Source organism: Etheostoma spectabile, unplaced genomic scaffold (assembly GCF_008692095.1).
Source record: "Etheostoma spectabile isolate EspeVRDwgs_2016 unplaced genomic scaffold, UIUC_Espe_1.0 scaffold172, whole genome shotgun sequence".
NCBI classification, from domain to species: Eukaryota; Metazoa; Chordata; class Actinopteri; order Perciformes; family Percidae; genus Etheostoma; species Etheostoma spectabile.
This window is the reverse complement of record NW_022605573.1, coordinates 757306-765643: the sequence shown is the minus strand read 5'-3', so window position 1 is coordinate 765643 and position 8338 is coordinate 757306.

Here is an 8338-nt window from a genome sequence, read left to right as displayed (position 1 = left end):
GGTGAGTGTTACTTAAGTAAAAGTATGTATGTATGTGTATCATCAGGAAAATGTACTTACATTTATTTAAAGTAAAAGTACTCGATGCAGAGAGAACAAAGTACAAAGGATCCAAACAGTTTAATGCGTTTAATGGTTTAATCCTTTCAGCTGGACTCGTAGGCCTCTATATAGTTAGCTAGTTTCATTTCTAATAAAACGTCAGATTTTATAAACTGTGTGTATTGTGTCCAGTAATATTAATGTGTAAAGTAACTAAATCAATCAGATGAATGTAGTGAAGTAAAAAGTACAATGTTTCTCTCTGAGATGTAGCGGAGTAGAAGTAGAAAGTGGCATGAGGAGGAAAGACTCAAGTGAAGTACAAGTACAACAAATAATGTGGGATTGTACTTTTGTGTTCCAGCCTCGATACATCTACACACATACTTATTATTATTTTAAATGTGACTGTTATTGCCACTGTGCATCACATCCACCAGACACCTCTTACCAAGGATCTGGGTCTGGTCGAGGTTTCTTCCTAAAAGGGAGTTTTTCCTCCCCCCTGTCGCACTAGTTGCCCTTCACTAGTTGCTTGCTCTTGGAGGAATTACTAGAATTGTTGGGACATTATAAATTATAGAGTGGTCTAGACCTACTCTATCTGTAAAGTGTCTTGAGAGTGTAAAGTGTAACAATTTGATACTATAAATAAAATTGAATTGAACATACACACACTACACACATCCGTGCATTACCTATTAACTGATTGCACGTTTCCTTGTTTATTTAAATAAATTGAATTTAACTGGGCAAACATGTGCGTTCTCCACCTTTTGTCATGCCTTTGAGCCAGCTCGTTAGAAGAAAGGGAGCAGGACAGGGAGGGAAATGGTTACGAATGGAGGGAGATGAGAGAAATAACAGGAAGGAGGAGGATACAAGTTAAAGCATGCAGAAAGACCAATAGAGAGAAAAGAAACAGACAAAGAGTGATGGAGGAATGCAAAATGGATGCAGTTCAAATGTAACAGATGTAGCAGTTAGTGGTATCCATTATTCATAAGGTGGTTGAGTTACATTAAGGTTTGAGCACTGATTCTAGTTAAGTGGGTTTAAAATCCCCTGGGGGCCCATATCTCTGAGATTGGAAAACCTGTATTCCAAAAATACTGTACATCCATTTTTTTATAGGCTGAGAGGTATTTGTATTATGCAAGGTTTCCAAATACTGATGCTCTCTTGTGTGGAAGTAAATAATACGGGGAAATCCTGCAGTAAATACAGACATCTCATAAAAACCTTTAGAACAAGCCGGGCTATAACCCAACCCGAAGAACGCTCCATTACAAATACGTTGTATTTAAAGGTCCCATCACATGGTGTTCTTTGGATGCTCTTATATACCCTTAGTGGTCCCTAATACTGTATCTGAAGTCTCTTTTATATAGACCTTAGTGGTCCCTAATACTGTATCTAAGTCTCTTTATATAGACTTAGTGGTCCCTAATACTGTATCTGAAGTCTCTTTTATATAGACCTTAGTGGTCCCCTAATACTGTATCTGAGTCTCTTATATAGACCTTGTGTCCCTAATACTGTATCTGAAGTCTCTTTTATATGACCTTATGGTCCCTAATACTGTATCTGAAGTCCTTTTTTATAGACCTTAGTGGTCCCTAATACTGTATCGAAGTCTCTTTTTATAGACCTTAGTGGTCCCCTAATACTGTATCTGAAGTCTCTTTTATATAGACCTTGTGGTCCCCTAATACTGTATCTGAAGTCTCTTTTATATAGACCTTAGGGTCCCTAATACTGTATCTGAAGTCTCTTTATATAGACCTTAGTGGCCCTAAACTGTATTGAAGTCTCTTTTATAGAACTTAGTGGTCCCTAATGTATCTGAAGTTTTTATATAGACCTTAGTGGTCCCTAATACTGTATCTGAAGTCTGTTTTATATAGACCTTAGTGGTCCCAATACTGTATCTAAGTCTGTTATAGACCTTAGTGGTCCCTAATACTGTAGCTGAAGTCTTTTATAAGACCTTAGTGGTCCCTAATACTGTACTGAAGTCTCTTTTTATAGACCTTAGTGGTCCCTATACTGTATTGAAGTCTCTTTCATATAGGGGTGTGGCCTTGACCAACTGCCACTTTGCTCGTTTGAAATCCATGATGTCTCTCTCTCTCTCATGGGCGGGCTAAATTCTCTGGGCGGGCAAAGCAGAGAAAGGGGAGGTAACCTTGCCCCTTATGACCTCATAAGGAGCAAGAGTCCAGATCGGCCCATCTGAGCTTTCATTTTCTCAAAGGCAGAGCAGGATGCCCAGGGCTTGGCTTACACCTATCACCATTTCTAGTCAATAGGGGAACATAGTCAGGCTGGGGGAACTCATATTAATTAAAAAAAAAAAAAAACTCATAAAAAGGGAAATGTTTGTGCCATGGGACCTTTTAAAAAATACCTAAAACCGTGGCATTGAATGGGAAGCATTGAAATGACGTTGATATTGACAATGGACACTCACCATCAAGGCTTAGTGTCTTGCTCAGGGACACTTTGACATATGGCCGGAGGAGTCTAGGATTGAACTGCCAACCCTATGGGGGGGGGGGGGCAGAGGTGTTGCTGGCGTTCTCTGGTTTCTTTAGCAGTAGAATCCATTCCACATTAGAGAGTCAGTTCAATCTGCTGAAAAATATCCCTTTTACCTCGCTCATGAGCATATTATGATGCAGCCACAGTGCTCGCTTACAAGAACCCTCCGTGGTCTTCGTGTTTCCCTCGTCCTGTGTCACATCATTGGGTTTTGTCTCCAGTTTGTAATTCAGTTTGTCTTCCAAGTTTGTGTTAGAGTTCCTGTGCTTTCTGTATTACTTGGACTTTATTTTTGGATTCCCGTTTTTCCTGCTTGTTGTTATTAAATCCTCAAAACTATCCTCAGTTTCTGCCTCTGCATTTTGGGTCCACATTTCTCCAGCCTTCCATGACATGAACAGTTAACTAATATTTTATGTGGGATTTCTTTTGCAGGGTGCAAAGGTTCCACCCAAACAAGTTGCCCTTAATGTTAGCAGAGGAGATAAATGAGGGTAAAACGAGGACAATACTAAGCAAAGGTGCATGGCCAGGTAAACACCCCAGGACACTGTGGATATTTCATGAAGTAGAAGAGAAACTATCGTTTATTAACTTCAGGTCACACAGGGATTCCAGCTAGTGCCCTGCTGCGGGCGCCTGCACACAACCAGGGACATGACAGCATATTGTAGTTGGCGGCTTTATACGTGTTCTTCATACAAGATGTTCTAGAGTAATTTAGGCAGCCATTTACATTTTCTGGCTGTCTTTAAGGCATTTCTGCTTCATTAGATGGATACACACTACAGAAACAGAAAGGGCTTGACAAAGGGCTTGACTCCAGTGACACAACATATGCACTTTGCTTACCCAACACATTCTCTCTCCCATCACATACGTTGCGTCCAAAAGCGACGCTTGGACAGGTGCTTTTGGCGTTTGTTACTGACAGACAAAGTCCCATTTAGAGGCACTTGGTCAAGACTCTTGGCTTCGCTATTTGACGCTCTCGAGGCTAGCGTCTAGCCCTCTGGCGTCCATATTTGGACACGCTCGGTTGGGACTCTTAACGTCACTTTTTGACACTCTGGGTCAGGACGTGCGTTTAACTGACACACAAGAACGGGACAGTTAGTCGTAGGAAAAGATCTTGTGTGGGGGTTACAAAATGTACGTTTCAGTGACACGCCCGGTCTGCTGGGTGAGTGTCCTGTGTTGTGTGACCCATCCACTACCCCAACCTGCTTCATTATGCGGATTTTAGGTCTTTCATACTACTCTCTACCATTGTCTCTTTCAATCCTACGCCATCCTACAGCGCCGCGGTCGAGCTGCTGCTCTGCCCGCTGCGTTCCATACAGACGCCAAAGGGGGATTTTTGCGCCGGGAGCGACTGACCAAGCGTCAGTATTTACACGTTGGGAGTGAGAACAGGATGACTTACCAACCTGAAAGCTTGATTGCATTTCAAAGATCTTGCTCTATAAGTTTTAGGAAAAACTCCATTTGTTTTCTTCCAAAACGGCCATTCTTTAAGCCACAAAATACAACCTATATTCACATTTATAGTGGACCATGTTGGAGATAAGTGTTCACACTGTAACATGTTATCCTTTGAATTATGTTGTCTGGTAAATCCAAAATAAATCAAATCTAAACCTCCTATTGACGTTTATAGTGACGGCGCCCTCTAGTGGCTGTAGTAGTTCTAACAGGAGAACAGCAGGAAATGAGGTGAGGAAGTATTACACGAGCACCAAATGTCCACATGCAGAGGTAGGTAGGGCTGTTGGATGGGTCAGACAAGCAGGACTTTGACCCAGGAGACCCGGCTTCATGTCCTGTTAGATATCATTGGGGTGTTTGTTTTTTAAATTTAAACAAATATCACGTTCAGCGTCACATGTGTATCCTTCAGGAAGTGAAATAAGGTCTAATTATAACCCAAACCAAAACTGTGACCGTGGTGAGTTTTTGTTCTCGCTCTGTCAGCCAGATTCAATCCAATATAGAATCTGTTACTTCACATTGTGGGTACAAGGGCCTCACAGTGTGTTGGGAGGGTGGAGGAAGGTTGGAAGAGCAGGAGACGTGGTAAGCTTGAATATTTATGCAACAAAAAATCCGGAAAAACAGCAGGTGTCCAAAAACAGGAGGTCAACAAACAAAGAAACAAGATGAACTGGGGCCGAGGGGAAAAAAAATGAGGAAACAAGCAGATAAACACGGCACGCTGACACAGGGAAATTACCACAATGAGCTGACACAAGACAAAGGAAGCACAAAGACTAGCTACACAGGGTAGGGAGGTAACGCGGGACAGGTGACACTGGGTTCTGGGACGGGTGAAACACATCAGGGTTGGGCAGATAATCACAGAGGCAAAAAAACACAAGGCAGGTTTTTATTTTTATTTTTTACAAGGCATGTAGTACAACCAAACAAGACTAGACAGAAAACCAGACTATTAAAATAAGACAAGTAACAGAACGTACAGACACTCACGGGACAAACACAAGACACGAAGTATAACTAGACAACAAGGGAGGACATAGAGAGTATAACAGGAAACAGAACAAATACTCAATAACAACAGAACCTCAAACCAACAGAAACCACAACCCCTTACTTATTATTACATTAATACATATCAACTAGTGCTAAACACACACACACACACACACACAAAAAGCAATAAAAACATAACTTATTCACAGTAATGTAATTATTTTTTTTCCTTTTGTTTCCTCCACATTTCTAATGAACTAGGTTCAAGTCAGAGCACTTAATAAAAAGTTCTGCACTTCATCAGATGTTTAATTTGGCTAACAAGCGATAAAGTAATTTCCATTTCATCTGTGGTCCTCTGAGAAATAATCTCAAACAGATGCCATCTGAATGTAAACGTTGTTTCCCCGTCTGCTTTATTAAAAAACCTCCTGCTGCCCTCCCATCCCCCCCCCCCCCCCCCCCCCCCCCCCCCGCCCCAGGACGGATGCCTCACCACCAGACAAACTTGTCTGGATTTTATTCCCCTCATCAAATGAAAGCAAGAACTCCAATGTGCAGTGTGCAGCTGTCCCAGTGATCTGGGACGTGATGTGAATGTGTCACCTTTATGGTCTTTAACCCTCATGTTGACCCGTTTTCCTATATCAATGTTCTTTTTAATTCCCCAAAATAACATGATTGATTCCACACAATGCTCTTTGCCAAGTACAAATCTCTACTTTCATTAATTTTGGGGCGTCTTGAATTTTGGGGCGTCTTGAAGTGGTTTTGAAATAGTATTGAGGAAACGTTGACATATTCCAGTCTGTGATTATCCATCAACATCCATTCCTTTCATTTTAGTCTCAATAATTCCTAATTTCTGCTTTTTGAACTCAAACATTAGGTAGAATTTGCTAAAAATAGGTTTATTGAGCATAAATTCCCAAAAATACTGTAAAACTAAAGTTTTACGTAGTGTTAAATGTCCCAAAAAAGGGACAAGCATTGAAAAAAACGTAAGAAAGTTTCAAAACAATCATTTTAAAAGCACCAACAAAGTGTCGATTTTCATTTTTGACGTGAAGACAACACAAGGGTTAATGTACGGCGACTCAAATGTCTTAATTTGGTGAACATTACCTTCATAGTATTCCCATCCGGTGTGAAAGCAAAAGTCAGCTGATCCATTTTTGAAATGAACCATGAAGTACGGCCCTTACTCTGTGACCCCGTGATGTCCCTAACATCATTTTAGTAGGTTTTACATTAAGAATTATTTTGTTGCCTAAACTTAGTTGCCGCTAGTTCCACTCCCACCCCCAGCTGTTTTAAAATGTTAAAATGTGTCCTCATTATGTTGATAAAAAAAACTGCAATCTGGATAGCACTGCTGGTTTTGTCATACACATTTTCAACTGCATAAAAAAATGGTGTATTTATACATCACTTGGTGGAAAAAATATTAATATGCTTTACTTACGTCTTGTCTGGCGACTCAAAAAGGGGGTTAGAGGTCACTAAACAACGCTGTGTGCACATCAGGGTAATGTCTCTTTTCATTTCAGTCCATGTACTGGGTGTGAAACGTTAAAAGAAATACAACAGTCATTTTTAACAAGCAGCAATCATCCCTTGCTACTGCTGTGTCCTGCATATTAATGGCTTATTAATAAACCATGTGTCATTTTTAGTCATGTTGCTGCTTTATGGCTAACGGTGTGTCTGGGATAACGGCAAATACATGTAAACCATGTATAAAGGGCTAATTTAGATATAATTGAGGGATGAATTCTATATGTTGAAACATTTCAGGAGATTTCTTTGCATTTTTAAAAACACTTATTTATTGGTATGCACAACAAAGTGTGCATGAGAATTTAAAAGTGCTAGCTTGACGTCATGTTCAAAATCGACTACTTCCTGACCTCGAATGTTGTGGGCGGGGCTAAATTTGACTGGCATTCAGGCTAAGATGGTGCCTGAACCACAAAAAAAAGGTTGGAGAAGCTGGAACAAGATCCGGCGTGTCCGGCTCAAAGCCACGGTAGTCATGCATCTTGATAAATATGTTGCAATTGAAAGAAAGAAAAACAACAATCAACTTTGCCAAATATCTTCCCTTTGCAGCTCTGGATTTTATTATATTATTTTACATGTCACAACCCCTACGTTGTGATTACTGTGTGTAAATCATGCCCAAAACTCTGCTTAGCAAGTAAATAATTTAATGGGAATCATCCGTCTAATTAATTTTATTTTATTCAGACTGAAAATCTCTTGCAACAGCACAGATCTCCCCCCCCCCCCCCCCCCCCCCCAACCCCCCACCCCCCCCCGTAAACAGCGAAGCAGTGATTTTAACACTGTGCTATTATGCCTACAGATTATAGAGGCTTTTTTATCAGCAGGATCAGCTGCTGCAGAGTTTTTGTATGAAATGAAAATTCTGGCTTCTCCTGGTTCTTAATGGCACATTATTTCAAATCATCATTGACAAAATCTTTCCGGGATTAAACCTGATCAAACTGTGGGTGTGGGTGTGGGTGTGTGGGTGGGGGGCCTTGACATCTACCAGCCTTCCATCATCTTTCCAATCCACCACATCAATCCATTGTGTCTAATCTATGAATTTGTTGTAACATGTGTGCATGTAGGTCAGAGATTATTTTATGTGTATGTATTTTGTGCGTGTGTGTGTGTGTGTGTGTTACACCGAGAAACCGATCAAATACTAGAGAGGCTTGGTATCACCCTTCCTTTTTTTATGTATATTTAATGACTTAAACGTAATTTCTATACACCGGCTGAGGACCGTGTGTGTGTGTGTGTGTGTGTGTGTGTGTGTGTGTGTGTGTGTGTGTGTGTGTGATGTCTTAACACGTTCCTTGTCTTTATTACCAAGTCAACTAACTTGTTTTATGCCACAGTAAAAGTGTATGTGTGTGTGTTTGTGTTCTCGTTTAACTATATGTGTGGGATCCAACAACCGGGAACACAGTATACCTGTGGGGTCCCGACAGCTTTGTGGGGCCAAAATGCTGGACCCCACAACTTTAAAGGTCCGTTTGAGGGTTAAGACTTGGTTTTAGGATTGGGGTTTGAATTAGGTTATGGTTAGGGTGAAGGTAAGGGTTAAGGTTAGAGTAAGGGTTAAGGTTAGGTTAAGGTTAGAGTAAGGGTTAAGGTTAGGCATTTAGTTGTCATGGTTAAGGTGAGGGTAAGGGTTAGAGTAAGGGTTAAGGTTAGGGTAAGGGTTAAGGTTAGGCATTTAGCTGTG